The sequence below is a fragment of the Drosophila takahashii genome, chromosome 2L, assembly GCF_030179915.1.
Source record: "Drosophila takahashii strain IR98-3 E-12201 chromosome 2L, DtakHiC1v2, whole genome shotgun sequence".
Taxonomy (NCBI): domain Eukaryota; kingdom Metazoa; phylum Arthropoda; class Insecta; order Diptera; family Drosophilidae; genus Drosophila; species Drosophila takahashii.
Window position 1 is genome coordinate 22,202,559 of NC_091678.1, and position 16,283 is coordinate 22,218,841.

General features: G+C 38.1%; 1 long non-coding RNA gene across 2 annotated transcripts in view; it reads right to left on the bottom strand.

The window, feature by feature from the left end:
- The window catches only part of LOC138912017 (uncharacterized), a 118,135-nt gene extending 105,919 nt beyond the window's left edge, over positions 1 to 12,216 (bottom strand). For both annotated transcript variants that reach the window (XR_011417650.1, XR_011417651.1), the window contains exons 1-2: positions 12,094 to 12,216; positions 11,867 to 11,986 (exon numbers count right to left, since the gene is read on the bottom strand). This is a non-coding gene — a long non-coding RNA (uncharacterized lncRNA). The remainder of the gene's footprint in view (positions 1 to 11,866; positions 11,987 to 12,093) is intronic.
- Between the last annotated feature and the right edge of the window lie 4,067 nt (positions 12,217 to 16,283).

Genomic DNA, 16,283 nt, shown 5'->3' on the forward strand with positions numbered 1-16,283 from the left:
GGCATAAGTGGTGTCTGCCATGAGTCACCAAAAGGCACTTAAGTGGCCATAGAAGGGATGCTGTGGGACTATTTCATTTTCATTATAGGAAAGGATTGCAAGTTGAGCAATGATGTGCAGGGCAAAAATATTAATTGAGAATTTGGTATACAAAGACACAATGAGTTAAATTTGTTTGATAACACTTGCAATTTGAGTCGCGTCTGAAGTATACTGACAATAAAAATGTAATAAAATCGATTTAGCTTTTTCCGATACGTGAAAAATCACCTTAGTTCACGTAGCATTGCCATGGAAATTCGCTGCGGGTCTGTTAGGCAATTTGGATCGCCATCGTTTCGCAGTTTCGGCTCCTTGCCGTGGCTAATATCAACATGGAGTTTTCCGCAAACAAGGCGATTGCATGTTTCCTGCGAATTAATAAACCAGAAGTACACGGACATCCAGGAGCACTCATCCAAGAACCGGGTCCCCAAGGGCAGCCGCCCACTTCAGCCCCCACCAAGAACGCACATTAATGCGTGTACATAAAACCAAACTGTGATTTTCCTTCTTTCCGCCACGGTTTCCTCTTTTTTTATACATCACGAATTTATGCGGCTCGAAGGTTAATGATATGGATAAAGGGAGGAGAAAAGCTCAAAGTGCTACAGCTAATTATGCGCATGTGAAAGGAGGTGGTGTGTGGGGTTTTGGGGTGTCATGATCCGGCCACATTAGTTGTATTATTCTAATTAGGCGACGGACAAATTAATCGTGTAGCGAAAAACCCAATGAAGTGTGGGCAGCCCCAGCCGATGGGTTAAGAGCAGAGGAAAGCACTTTGGAAAATGGTCAGACATTAACACCACCAGCTGGTTTTATTTTTTCTTCTTTCACTCAGGTGTAATCACTTGCAACTCTTTCCTCCACCTCCTTCACTTAGCGATTATTGCGGTTTTTATTTGACCCTTAATGTTCAATGGTTGCGTTTTCCGTGGAATTGCCAGCGTTTTAATAACAATCAACTAGCTGCACCCGTTTTGACCATTAAAAGCACTTAATTTTTAATAACCAGCAGTTAAATGGTCGGACTCGAAACACACATTGCATTTTTACTCCCTTTGGTCGTCATTACCCGAGTCAACATGCAATCATTGTGATATATTACGAGCAGAGTGTGAAATGATGTTACGTAATTAATAATAAATAGCAGAAACATATTTCGAAATTGTGGCGACTTAAAAGCTAAGGGGAATGCATGGATCGTTGAAAATCCTTGGTTTTTTTATAAATATTTTTTATGGTATTCATTATCTATATTGCTTGATGGCTATAATTTCCAAAATATTTTTTATCTGATCAGGGGAAGACACAATTCCCTATCTTGTTCATAAAAGTCCATAATTAATTAAAGACAAAGCCAAGAGCCTTTTCTTAACTGAGTTCCCCATCACAGGCTGCCGCGTGTGTATCTTGAGATACAAGTACCAGGGCATAAATCAAATCAAACGGGAGGTTATCACGTTGATCACGTAATTGATTATGTAAGCTGTGCAGTGGGTGTGTGACTGGGTGCGTTTATATGGACGTATATATCCTGGGGGAAGTGCCCGTTTTTGTTCCGCCAAGTGATTTCGCAATTAACAAGGAAAAAGTTAGCTGTCATTTGAGGGGCAAACCGAGGGAAGTTGGCGAGGAGGAACACGCAATCCCCCAGCACGTGGGCATAAAAAGTCCGGACTCCGGACTAAATACTACGGTCCAGTCCGGTTGAATGCCCGAGTTTGCCATTGTTGATGCTGCCTCTCTTTTGGGACGTGACAATAAAGCGCCGAACCGTTAAACTATTGTGCGCCATAAGGATTAATGTCATTTACATAATTTGCCCATGTGTGAGTGGGTGGTGGACGGAGTGGATGGGTTTCAAAACCCCAAAACAGGGGAACAGGCGTTTCGGCATTTCAGCATTTTGGCCACTCGCACAAACAGCTGCTGCAACATGATTGAGCTCTCAAATTGCTAGACCACGCTCAACGCTTAGATCGTCGTGCTCTTACACTTGGAAAAAATTGTAATGTCCATTTAACATCGAAATTACGTTTTATGTAATTTAATTCCTTTTAAACCTTGGCTGTATACAAAAATGTTTAAAATAAACTGTAAACAATTATTTTCTTTTGTCAATTTGTGGCAAATAAATAATGCATACCAAATAAATCACAATACTGTGGCCAATTACTTGTTAAAATGTGTGATGTCACACTTCCTTTGACAACAATAAAGCATTTTTTTGCTGCCTTTCACTTTAACGCCAATTTGACATCGACATTTGACACATTACGAAATCGATTAATTAAAATATTGCGTTAAAGTTTTATCAATCAAAACCCTATTTGCCACAAATCTAATTTAAATAACGGATAATATTACGTACACTAGTTCATCCGGAAAAACATGCTATAAAAGTGGGGAGCCATAAACCATTGATAGTATATATAGTGCTATCGATAGTATCGATAGTGATATCGATTGTTTTGCCAACCCTACTTCTAAAAGTTCAGCAATCAAATTAAGCTTTAATTTTTAACAGATTTAAGCCACAATATTTTTTGCAGTGTAACCTCCAATAAACAGAGAGTGCAAAGGCGAATGAAACACAACCAATGGCATGGCGTCTAAAATTCTTCGACAAAAATTGACCGCTATGTGCGTTGAAGATTTGTTTAATTCGATGTGTTTTTACCCGGGAAAAAATCGAGTTTCCACTGCTTTCACTCACTCTGCTCACCCATTCGTAATCACAATCCGCACCTGTCATTTGCTTTCCGGCATTTCCCTCTATGGTCATAATTATCCCGCGGACTTGTGCCCATCGATGTGCAACGTCGGGGCATCGGGTGGACATTTCTCGACAATTACGGGGACAACCGCAGTGAGCACAGTCGAATGGTTGTCCATCATCTATGTAGTTGTAACTCCGCTCCGCCCGCTTGGCTCTGGCTAGAAAATAGTTGGGGCGTTCTCCGGGGAAATGGCGAAAACATAAAAACTTTTCCCCGACACTGTCAAACCACAATGGAGTCCCTCCCCCATGCATGAGGACGGGATTTTGTTGGTTTTTGGGTGCCGGGAGAAGGGGACTTCGTGAGTTGCATCACCCCCTCAATTTCGGCATATCTCAGTAGCGACAATTGCATTGGAAATTGGATTAAGCACATGCCACAAAGAAATCAACAGCAGCTGTCTGCGAAGCTGCAGCTAAAAATGGGTTCGGCTTAGCCGACTGACAGGGAAAATTGTCAATGAAAAAAATATTCAATATGAATATTTTAATTTAAGTTAAATTAAAATACGAAAGATATTTTTATTTAATGTTTATAATACAAAATAAAGACTTAATGTCAATGTTTATTTAATTAATGTCAAAATTAAATTACGATAGATTTCATGCTTATTCATTGTATACTAATATTAATATTATTAAAAAAAAAATTTTAACATGCATTAGACGCATATGCCTTAACCAAACATGTCGCTCGTAAAAAATGTTTGCCATGTGCTGAACAGACAGTGACTATTGCATTGCTCCGCAGGCACCGCAGTACCAACCATTTGGATACCAACCACCCTAACCACCCACGCCAACCGGCACCACAATCGTAAAGAATCATGGAGAGAAATTGTTGAGCATAGTCGTCATATCTAGCCCATAACTCATGCTTTGTCCTCTTGTTCCTCGAATCTGTCTAGAGCCAGTGCCACGCCCCCTATCTGCTGGCACGCCCCCTTCATCCAAACCCCTCCCACGCTTTAATCTGTAGTCGCATTTGGGTTTTGGTTTGGTTTGGGTTTGAGTTTGGGTTTGGCACTGGTTTCGTTGACGTGACGTGACGCTGGAGTTTTAGCCTGGATGGCCAATGACAATGACATCGTCATGTCTTTCGCAGAAACATGAGATGCTGCTCCTCATCATCCGTCTAGTCTGCTTTTTTACTCAACTCTTGTCGATCCACATCCCATATACATATATATAAGAACCGTACTGTATGGAGATGAAACGTGGAATGCTAAAAGCGCGTGCCATGGCTTACACGTGTCAGTGGGCATGTCAATTGTCCGAATGAAGTGCAAGTTTACTTCGTTTCATGTGAAAATTTGAGACACTCACCATTCGAGAGGAGTGAATCGTGGACTCATGGCATTGATTTCCAACTGTTGATGAGCTCAATAGAAAAGCTTTGGGATAAGCTGATTGCTAACGCTTTATTTTGGCAGTTATAAAGTGAGGAAAACGATTGATACTTAGTTTTAGGAACCTAGTGAATATTACGAATTTTTATTTGACGAAAAACTTTCAAATAAGTTTTAAGTTGAACATTTATGCTGGCATGTTTAAAATATTTAAATTAAATCAAGTGGTTAAGACTTTTAGGATTTTTAAACTGAAATATATAAAAGCTATAAAGGAGAAATTAATTTAAATTAAATAAAGATTTCCGAAAAATAAGAGTTTTATGGCGCTTAGCCAGAAGGCTTCAAACATCTAATTCTCTTAATATTTGTGCTATTATAAACAAAAACTGTTTTCATTGCTGCAGGCAGCATTTTCTCAACTTCAGATAGTTGCTGAAACTCTGGCCAAATAGAGTTTGCCACTAATTAGGTAACTAAATAGATCCTATGATAATGAGACGCCAATAAGGTCACAGTTGATGATAATCACGGTGATGCAGCAGCTTCCTCTGGGAAATTGAGCACTACAGCGAACATGTTGAGCATTAATAACTTGTGATTTATAGCAGGAGATTAACTTTTACCCACCGCATGTCTGCATAAAATGGTGTTAAATTGCTACCAGTTCGATCAAAGTTTTCCCCGAAAGTGTTTGGGTGTGTGTGGGAAGAAAAGTTTTCGCGTCTAATTCGAAAGGATGGGAAAAGTAGGTATTTGATAAATGGTCCATGTGATTGGTGAATAAATTTGGCTAAAGAGTTTAGTTTGTGCAGACAGACTAGTAAATTACCCACAAAAAAAAAGACAAATCTAGAGAGCTAAAATAATGTTTATAACTTTTACTTATTTTGAGCCTCATTTGATAATTGATATGATAAGAAATGTTTCAATAAAATCATAATTAGATTTAAGCCTAATATAGTTTTGGTTTTGTAAAACCAAAAAATTTGTAACCAACAAGAGATCTCTAAATTATTTGTATTTAAATTATTTATTTCGATTTCATTGACTGACCAAGTAATGATTTTATTGATCAACTTTTTACTTGCTTTTCGTGTAGCTTAGTCAGAAATGAAACCCTCTTAAAGCGACAAACACTTGGCATAATAACTGGGAGCATTTGCATCTCTTCCAAAACATAATGACAATGTCGGTCTCCGACCCTTCAGTGATTTCTAAACTGTCTTTTGTTGTGCCAAGCTCACAAAAAAAAGATGGGAAATGGGGAAAAAAGAGAGCGTGCATGGAGTGCAAGATAAGTCCCTGCTTTATCCATTCCCCTTCGCACTCTGCTCATTGTGAAAACGCCACAATGCACAATTTTTACGCGCTCTACTTCATAAATTAAATAGCAGTCGTTCTCTGTGCGTCTGAATGTGTATGATTCCTTCCACACATGGAAGCTGTGCGAAACACACACAGGCAGTTTTATTGTCTTTTGCGGTTGTTAGAAAACAAAACGTCAAGAAAAGTAATTCATGGCACAAAGGAGTCAGCCCGCGAAAAAACGAGACGAGACTAGACTAGAACTCAAATGCAATGTGACAAAGTTTCTGAAAAACTCTTCAAAACCCCCTTGTATTACCGATGCCTTCCTGATAATCCAAGTTTCAAATATTAATGAGTAATTTCCATTTCAGAAGGGATGTCGTAAAACTGTTGAATTTAAGGGAAGATAATAATACGTCAGGGGCCGTTTTCTCGTCCGTCTCTTAAATTTAAGGGAAGGTTTACACTCCGATTTTTAATACCATTTCATTGTTTAAACCGTACTTTAAATTTAAGGAAAGGACGAGAAAAGGGCGTAAATGCGTAGATGCATAGAAAGGTTTTTGTTTCGGTATAACAAATGTTTTAGTTTAGTTTATTTAAAAAAAAATGTAAATCTACATTATGTGAAATCTTACAAAATCTTACACAAAAACTGACAATAAAATACCTATAAAAATGTGTATAATATTAATGAAGTGGCGATAATAACAGATCATCTGGCAGTCAAAATTTAGGGCCACATTTTCGGGTCGATAAAGTTGTTTCCTCGAGTTTATGACACCTTTATGGCGAGTAAACGAAGCCAAAATGACAACAGTAAATGCAAAATAAGCTCTCATTTTTTATTGGTCTGACTTCCCTGAGCTGGGAGCAAATTTGCCAGCTTTATTTAATATATTAATTATGGAATGGCTACTGTTTAACTCATTTGCTCTTTTGCCTGTTTGCTTCGCAAATATGCACACCACATTTTAAATATGGGATGGAAAAAATGTGTCACACAATTATTCGATTTCGCTTTCATGTGCTTGCATTTATTGCATTTTTAATCGCACTTAATATTTCAGTTTGTCGCGCATCGTGTCTGCGCTGGCATGTTATTATTTTCTTCTGTTCAATATTTATTATGCCAATAATTTGTGCGATGCTCGCCTTTGACTAGGCTTATAATTAATCTTTGACACTGGCGTAGAATGTAAATACCAGCAAGTTAATATAGCAATTTCGTAGAATTTTTTGTGATCTTATTAAGCCACATAGTTTTAATAAAAATATGCGACCAAAGAGAAAACATATTTGTACATAAAATTCAAATGGATTCCAGTTTGAACAAGAGACGCTGATATTAATGCCGTTTCAGAAAAAAAAAAATATCCGATTAATTTTAAATTTTCCATTCTTGCTCTTCGGTACTTAAATAAGCAAATATAATCTTCATGTTTTTCCCTTTTCTTCTTTTGCAGAGCCAGCAACAACTTAAGTTGGACTGAATGGGGAGCACAAAATCGCAATAATTGACAAATCCAGTTAAAACTGTCCAATTCCCCAAAAGCGAATACAAAACCGGCAGTAAAAATAGCTTAAAGTCCGGTCCAAAAAAGCAGGGCAAGAACAACGGAGACTGAGTCCTAAAATTGCCCCAGAAAATTGCATAAAATTGCAACTAGCCAACAGGAAGTGGAGAAGTGACAGGGAGAGATACGACGGCGATAACCAAAGGACACAGACGGGATAAATTCGAACGGGGTCAGTCATTTACTGCACGATTGCCAGCCCCGACCAACGAACCGAAAGTTTAATTGCCTCTGTTATTCGAAAAAGAAGAGAAGGCAGGAAAAGCAAGGAAAGTAGTCCAGGCGAATGCAACAATTAAAATCAAAAAGTTTTGGACAAGATGCTGCTACCCACGCCGTGGCGACAACAAATCCCAACTGCTGAGCGCATCCATCGACAGCCTTTCCGAGCCTAAGATCCTGTGGAAAATCAAGGATACGGACAAAGTACAGTCCGCCAAGCGAGCGAATCGGACTGAGACTGAGCGAAAGAGAGGGGGAGAAAGCACGTTGGCGAGTGGCGGGGCTTTTAAATCGTCTGCTTCTAATTTGAATGGACTCAGCCGCATTCGACATTCAAATGCATATTTGGAAACTTTTGTTAATTGGTAAGTGCCAGTCCGTGTTATTTTATGCTTGATGAAAACGAAAACTTGACCAGTCCCTGAAAACTTCTGCAGACTTAACTAAATTGCACTTGAAAAATAATTCAAAAGCCTAAGAATCGTTTATAGGAATTTATTTAACAAAAAATATCAGCAATATATGAATATTTATAATTTTATTCGTAACAAAAGAATTTTTCTATTCGAATCTTTTAGTGCACGAAAAATCTCTTATTTGAATTTTGGCGAAGTGTATATATAGAACACGTAATGGGCAAATCTGAATGCTAATTTCGAACTTTCAACGCGCTGCGCTTCATGAATGAAAAAGAAAAGGGAGGAAAAATATATTAATAAACAACGATAGCGAATTACTCTACGAAAATAAGAACCAACTTTAGATGAGATATGTATAAATAAGGAAGCCCAAAATAGTCACCCCCTTGGAAATGTTTCCCAAATTTAGAAGTGCCTTTAGTGAGGGTGCAAGGCAAAAAAAAGTCCAAGAGATAGGCAACTCCTTTGAATAAAGGGTTAAAAGTTGCCGCACTCATATTTCTGTATTTTATTTTTTTCTTCGCCTTTTCCTCTTTTTCTGTTCATATTTAACTTGCGCAAAGAGTTTTTTCCCGCCGAGTGGAACATTTTTTTTGCAACCCCTTCTCTTCTTGAGCATTTCAGCAAGGCTGGTTTAAATAGTACTTTCACCTACTTTCTTCCGAGTTAAAGTTGTTGAGGGCTAACCCACGGGAATAGACTCTCCTCCATGGCAGCCAGAGAGCTTTTTAATTATGAAGCAGCATCTCTGGGGTGAATCTTGGGGCGTTTAGTTAATTTGTATTTTTCAAGTTTATTAGAAAACAGAAGTTTGCATTGCGAAACTTGCTGGAGAAATACCAGATGCTCAGCGGTTTGGAAACTAATATTGAGGCAATGATGGATGTTTTAATAGGCGATTGCAGCCCAATTTCCTTTCTTCATTTTAGGCAATTTAACTTAACATAACGTACTCATTATAGTAAATTTTCACAGCACATTAAACCGCGAATTATTCAGTACTATTATTATAACGTTCATCGTATTTTAAGGTTTTTAAAGACTACCAAAAAAAGGATGCTCTCAACTCCACCCAACTGCCGAATTAATTTGATGCACTTGGATAGAACTTTTAGTTGAGATTGCCATCCAATTGCTTCGCCATATTAACAGGCAATCAACTTTGATTAATATCGAGCACAAAGCTCTTGCCTCTCGATTCAAGTTCAATTTCAATTTGTGGCCCGCATTCCCCGTGCCAAAGCAATTGCATTTTTCCCTCCTCCAGGGCACTTTTCCCTCCAAGTTTGGAACTCTGACATGAAGACTTGCAGCACTTAATAAAGTTATTTATCTAGACCAGAGTCTGCAGTTTAGCTCGAGGTAAAGAGCATGTGCGTTGAGGTGATTGATGACATCGATAAGTTTTTATAAATTGCAACCGCTTGCGGCGGACATCCGAGTCACTTTTATATATAACAGCCAGATAAGCCGGCCTTAAGCTTTGACATCTCGGCAGTTACTCTAAATTGCGCATACTAAAAATCTGCATGAACCGGCGGAAAAAAATGGTAATCTCCCTGCCGCACATTCCATTGCATAATTACGCCATCGCCACTGATTTCGACCCCAATTAAAAGTCAACTGCACTTGAGACTTACTTTGGCTGACCACACACCGCCGGCAAAAAAAAAGAGAATTCGCAGTGAAAAACTGGGTAATATAGAAATAAAACTAAAACTTTTGCGCCAAATACTTAATGAGTGGCTCATAAAAATTCTCATATATATGCAAGTGAAGTTTCTGAGCGGGCGAGGGCCAAAAACACAAATGTCAGACGCAAACAGAAACCTCAACAATTAAACTTTGACTGGACTCTACAAACTGGCAGACCAAACTGCTTTATAATGTATAAAGGTTTTCTGGCAATGCCAAAACAAAGTCAATGAAAATTGCACACAAAACTCGGCCGGCCGAGTTATTCAAGTGAACAGATGCTGAAGATCTGAGTTTCACTAACTGAATGATACCCTTTGTGGCCCAAACGTGTGGTTAACTTAAAAAACAATATTTCTAAAAAACTTTTAAGACTTTTTTCGGGGGGTTTTTAAAGAAAATATGAATGAAAATAAAGATCCATTTGTAGGATTGCGTTTTTTTTCCTTCTAAAAAATAATCACATTGCTTGCACTCCTTTGTATATTTTAGTTTTTCCTGGATTTTTAAAGAGTGAGTGAAAAATTCTTGCATGGTTTATATGAAACATCGTTGCAGCATTTCTATGAACAATGGTAAATCGTGGGGAAATGGCGCGAAACTCTCCAAAAAGCTTTTAATGCCGAGACTGAACGAAGGATTCAGTTGTTCCATAAAAGCTTTTTCCCAGAAATTTTCTTTGCAAAATGTAGAAGAACCTTTCGAAGAGCTTTATTGCTCTTTCAGAGCTAAAAATTTATGTGGTTATACCTATAAATTTTAACATCTATATTGCTATAATATATTTCACTTTATAGCAGTTTTCGAGAAATAAAAAATGTAATTTCTCTATTATTGAAAACACATAAAGTTTTCGAGTAAAATATTATACTTTGATCTATAAAATAATTGAAAACTTATATTCGGAAAGACATTTTATTTTATACTGAATATAAGAATAACTTCGAACAGCTTTCGAGGAAAAGGGATATTTTGATACAAAAAGCTTTCGCAAATACATTCTTATATAAGTATCATTCGAAACCATTTACTGAGAGTGTTAGATAGAAGTTCTATTTACAATAATAAAGATCCCTTTATTTATTTTTACAAATATTTTGTATTTATAGCTGAATAAAATAAAGTGTTATACATGAAATACAAAAGAGAACAGAGAGGCAAAGATAAGCCAAAAGTTAAATGAGGAATTTACAAAAAATAATTTGTCAAGCAATATGACACCACCCAAACCACATTTGAAAATTCATACAACTCCAACGAAATGTCAAGCTAACTCAATTGTAAATGGATGCCAACTTCACACGTCGCACCTAAGCAGCATTATTCAATTTAGCCGTCACAAATGCCATCCGTAATAGAGACAAACTCAAAAGGCAAGAAAGTCGCCGAGAACTGTGGCAATAATACAAACAAATTAGAAATTACGATGCGACAGAGATGACTTCAGGAGGGCACAAGTGGGCTAAGGGGCTAAGGGCGGGCGGAGGATTAAGCCGTGCCAACTAACCCGCAAAACCATTCAGAATGTTAGCACCGAAGATAAGAGCAGCTACTACAAGTACAACTGCGGCTCCGACTGGAAGAACAAACTACAGCCCGGAGGGGAATGCCAGCTTAAAACAAGAGAGAACGCTATAGTCGGGTGCCCCGACTATCAGATACCCGTTACTCAGCTAAAGGGAGTGCGAAGGAGATGGAGAAAAACTTTGATCCGCCGTAACTTTTTAACGAATGGTCCGATTTAAAAAATTTCTACATTTCGATAGGTATTGATAAACACAATAAAACTGCATTTTTACTTTTCCAAAATATTGAAATTTTTAAAATCGTATACAAGCGATTGTGGGCGTTAGAGGGGGCGTGGCACCCTTTTGGAACAAACTTGCGCTGCGTAGGAACTCCTATAATCTGCATGCAAAATGTCAATCTTCTAGCTTTTATAGTTTCCGAGATCTCAGCGTTCATACAGACAGACAGACAGACAGACAGACGGACAGACAGACGGACAGACGGACATGGCTAGATCGACTCGGCTAGTGATCCTGATTAAGAATATATATACTTTATGGGGTCGGAAACGCTTCCTTCTAGCTGTTACATACTTTTGCACGAATCTAATATACCCTTTTACTCTACGAGTAACGGGTATAACTATAATTTGTAGGTTGTTGCAGTCTGGCAAAGCCACAAACACACTATGGTGTGCGTGCTGCACAGTGAAAGAAATTGATGAACTAACGTAACTAACTAAACGAAGTATATAAAAATTAAAATAACATTTTGTTATCAATATTTGGTTATTATAATATTATTTGCAAAATATTATTGCAATTTTAAATTAATAATTACAGCTTCTTGAGTTCACCAAAAATGTTTTACTCTTGAGTTCAAAATTAAATGAATTAGGCTAGTCAAAAATGATAAAGTGTTAAATAATTATCTGGATACGCATTTTCTCTGTGTACTTACATGAGAGTCTGGGGTTTTTATTATTGTGGCTTCATTTGCAATGCACAAAGTGAACGGGAGAGCGGATATAGAGTAAGGGAGACAGACGGTTACGAGTGCGTGGCAAGTTAGCGACCGCATCTAAAATGAAAAATCTCCAGCACAAGCTACACATGGCAACAAATTTTAGGAAAAACAGGCGGGCTACGATCCCAAGAAGGGACAGCACTTGTGGCTTTTCTACTCACACTCACACGAGCAGTTGTTGCGGGTGCTAAAATGGCCACAGCCACAATTTGTGTTGTCACGAAGTAAATGTTGACACTTGACATAGACAAATACAAATACACACACACATACACCAGAACGCACACAGTCGAAAGGAGAAAGAGAGAGAAAGTGAAAAAAGAGTTGCTAGCTAACCCGTTAGGAGTTTGTTTTATGCTTCCGCACACTTGACATTACACTGCCATTGCACATCCTCCCCCAACGACCATTTGTCCCATTTCTCGTCCTGTTCCTCGCATTTTTTTGGTCCTCTTGTTTTGTCTTCATAAGGGGTAGCAAGGTTATATGAAAACCAGGCAGAAAAAGAGAACAGAAAAATAATCAAATTAATAGGGGCTGCGTAATTTGCTTCGTTTTAATTGCTTTCTGCATCGCATGGTCACACTAATCGTTATTGCTTTACATTGCTTTAACACTTTTTGTTTTTGATTTAAACCTGGATATGTAAAATAGTTTACTATAGAAATTCCAATTTTTATTGTATAAATTAAAACAATACATTTGTAAAAATTAATAAGTCGAAGAGTGTCTATTATATCAAAAAATGTTAAGCTGTTTTGACAAGCCAAAGAAGGTTTAAAGATTTTTCTGTTCTAACTGAAAGCCAAAAATCCTTTTCCAGGGTATCCCCCGATGACTTTGCCCCAACCCTAGATTGTTTATTTGGATAAGAATCGCTGCCTAGCCCCACCCACCACTTTATTGGCGTTCGTGCCTTTATTCAATTTTACTTTGACTGCTAAGCTCACTTGAACACCCACCCATCCAATCGTTTCCCCACCCATCGATCCATCCACGAGGCGTTTAGTTGCCACTACTTGAGCGGGGGTTCCACCCACTCTCACTCCCACTCCCTATAAAACCCCTATAAAGCCCCAACCAACCCTGGGCACCCTGCTCGTGACACTCTCTGATAGCAAATTATTACAGTCTGATGAGTTCGTCCTGCTGATGAATGAATGCGGAGCCAATAAATTGTGCTCTGGGCCAAAGATACTGGACCATTTTTTGTTTTTCCCGTCCCGTTTCGTTTCTCTTTTAGGGAGTGAGGGAGAGGAATCTTGTTATATTCAAAGTATGGGTCACATCAATTTGTTTGCTTTATTTAAGTTTCTGTTTTGATAAAAATTGTTTGCATACTTTGTCAAGTCAGCTGCCTGGTCTCTCATATTTGATTGTTTGTCCATGCATTATGGACTCCTCAGTTGGGGACAATATTTTCACAGGACAAAGGACAGTTGCCTCCAGGATTCTCTCAGCATTCCCAACACAACTTAATTTAATTTATCTTTGAATTTCCGAATTAACCACGTGCATAACTCAGGTCTAAAGGCAAAAGTCAAACCGAAACCAAGGACCGCAAATGAGCGAGCTTTTGGTTGTGCCAAAATATGTTCAAAGAAATTAATTACGCCGGTGGAAAGGGGAAAGTGGAGAGAGGGGTTTTCAGGGCACATACCTGTGTATCCTTATTGGCCCTATAATGCGGTAAGTGGGCAAATGCATTCCAACTACTTCGAGCTGCGACCCCCCGTAATCCGTGCAAAATAAACTACCTTGCGGTTCAAAGTTGATGCCCGGAAACTTTTGGGAATGCCTCGCGTCCGCAAGTTAATTAAAGTGCTTTATATCCTGCTGAGGAATCCGTGCACTTGGCAGTTTATCTTCAGGTTCTTGACTTTTTGGCTATCGAAACGGACTTGTCTTATCTTCAATTTATATACATTTACTTGGAATTTACAAAATTGCTTAAGCAGTCTTAAAAACACAAGTAATAAGTCAAATTTCACTTTTAATTATTTATTACAAATTAAAAACACATTGTTTTGAATTATTCAGAAATTTTCTGGTTAGAGTAAATTTTTTTTGTTTGGCATGGAAAGGCCAAATAATTCAAATGAGAGCGTCACAGGATTTTTACTGGACAATTGATAGGATTATTCGATTACGTATACGCCGCGTTGCGTTCAAAATTCGCGACAAAGGCATAATTTGTGGTGGCATTAAATTGAAATTAATCGACTTACTGTAAAGTACCATAGTTCAGCCGGCAAACAAGGCGCAGTGAAAAACTTTAATGCGACAATTTGCAGCTGCCACAAAGACGGCGAGAACGAGAGAATCGGCTGAAGAGAAACGGGGAATTGGAGGCGGGAAGACAAAAGAAAATGGGCAGTGAAAAGTTGCAGCTGGGAAAGCGAAGCGGAAGCAAAACTTGCCGGCAACTTGCTGACTCCTCTGAATGAAAATGAAGTTGAAAAACCAGCCAGAGAACCAGAGATTTGTAGGAATAACCCGTAATGATTGCAAGAGTTTTTGATTGTGACAAGGCACACACACACCCAGTTAAATTTGGTCACACATATATACATATATTCGCCTAAACGATGATAAATGTCCAGGCAGGCGACACGAATTTGTCAGGACCCCGAAGATAGTTTCTGATTAAGATCTTTCTTCCCATTTTTTGGCTGCGTGCAAAGGCACAGAAACTGTGAATTAACTTGCTTTTGGGGCGGCAACATTTGTCTTTGATATCAATATAGCCCTTGGCCGACAGTGTTAAAATTAAATAAATATTTATGCATAGCCCCAAATCAAAATCGGAAAATGACAAGTAGCAGCTGTCAAAGCAACTGCAGGAATTCTTATTGCCATAGCCATCGGATCTCCATCGGAAGTTCGTGTTCTTTTACCTGGTTGTCATTTGCGGAGGAAGTGGCAGATGACTTCCTCTGGCTGGACCGCATCCTGTGCTTTCCATCTTTACCATATTTTTCATTGTTTGCTGTAACCTTTTGTATGGGTCGGGTGTTTCTTTGGGCGTGCTTTTTCATGCACGGGGAAAAACTGAAAATGTATTTAAAATTTGTTAAAAAGTGTTTTACCATATTTATTATTATTAGATTTAAAAAGTAAACTTTTATTTATTATGATTGGATTGCAATTAATATTCCAATTATATTATAACTACATTTGTTATTTAATAATCGATTTCTTAATTTTTTTGTAATGAATTAATAATTTTGTTCTGTGTTGTGTATTGTCTTGCTTTGGTGGCCCTACCTCATTTCCTGATTCCCTTTTCTACTTCCCACTAGCCCTCGAGTTATTTAAGCTGGCACTTATTTAATTTTCATGTAAAGTTGATGGTTGCTGGAAAAGTTTCCCTCGCCTTTGTTTAGCAAAAGTTAAAGTTAAACTGTCTTCAGCTCGAAAGCCAAACAGTTTGCCGGCGTATTAGAAATTCCAGTACGCAAAGTTGCTGGTGTGTTTTTTCTCGTTTTTCTGGCTGCTCTTGGCAGCGGCTTCCTTTGACACAAGTCGGTGGATCCTTTGCCCTCGTCCCCGAGGCAAGATTCCTGTGCTTCTTCATTTACCCGTGGTTGGCCATCTTTGGGGCCAAGTTTTCATTATGCTTGCATAATTGAATTCCTTTTGGGGGTCAACAAGTTGTTGAGTCGGGAATAAATGCGAAAATTATTGGTTAAGATTAAGAGATTGTGGCGACTCAATTTCAATTTAATTATGAATTCTAGTTATTTATTTATGTGTTCCTCCTGAATGTCGAGCAACTCAATGAAAGACATTTATTTCTATTCATTTTCCCAACCAGTGATTTTATTTACATAACTCGTAGTGAATAGCATAATGAAATATACAAAGCCCGAAATACATTTTCGTCTATTAAGAACTAAATTTAATTAACATAGAAGCCCTTTCTGTCCAACATATTTAACCCCTTTATGAAGCTGATAAATTTCACTACCATAAAAAGGGTAACATAACATTTTAACATGCTGCTGGTTAATTTACAAGCCCTTGGCTGAATTTTAGCGGAATATTTATGCTGCTACCATGTTTGTCCATCAAAATATTAGCATAAATATTTTCAAAATTTTATATGCCACACCCACGTGCCAGTTGCCCTCTTTTGGCCTTGTTGCATGCCATGTTTGCATTTTGCTTTTAATTTTCCCGCTGAATATTTGCAAAGCTTTCTGGCATTAGAAGAGCGTGCCTGATTAGGCGTCTCATTTGATATTTTCGATAATAAATAATGCAATTTTAAAGTCCTAGTTTATGGCAATTTATGCACCTCATTATTATAGTTGGGGAGAAAGGTGTAAAAAGTGCAGACACTTTTTCT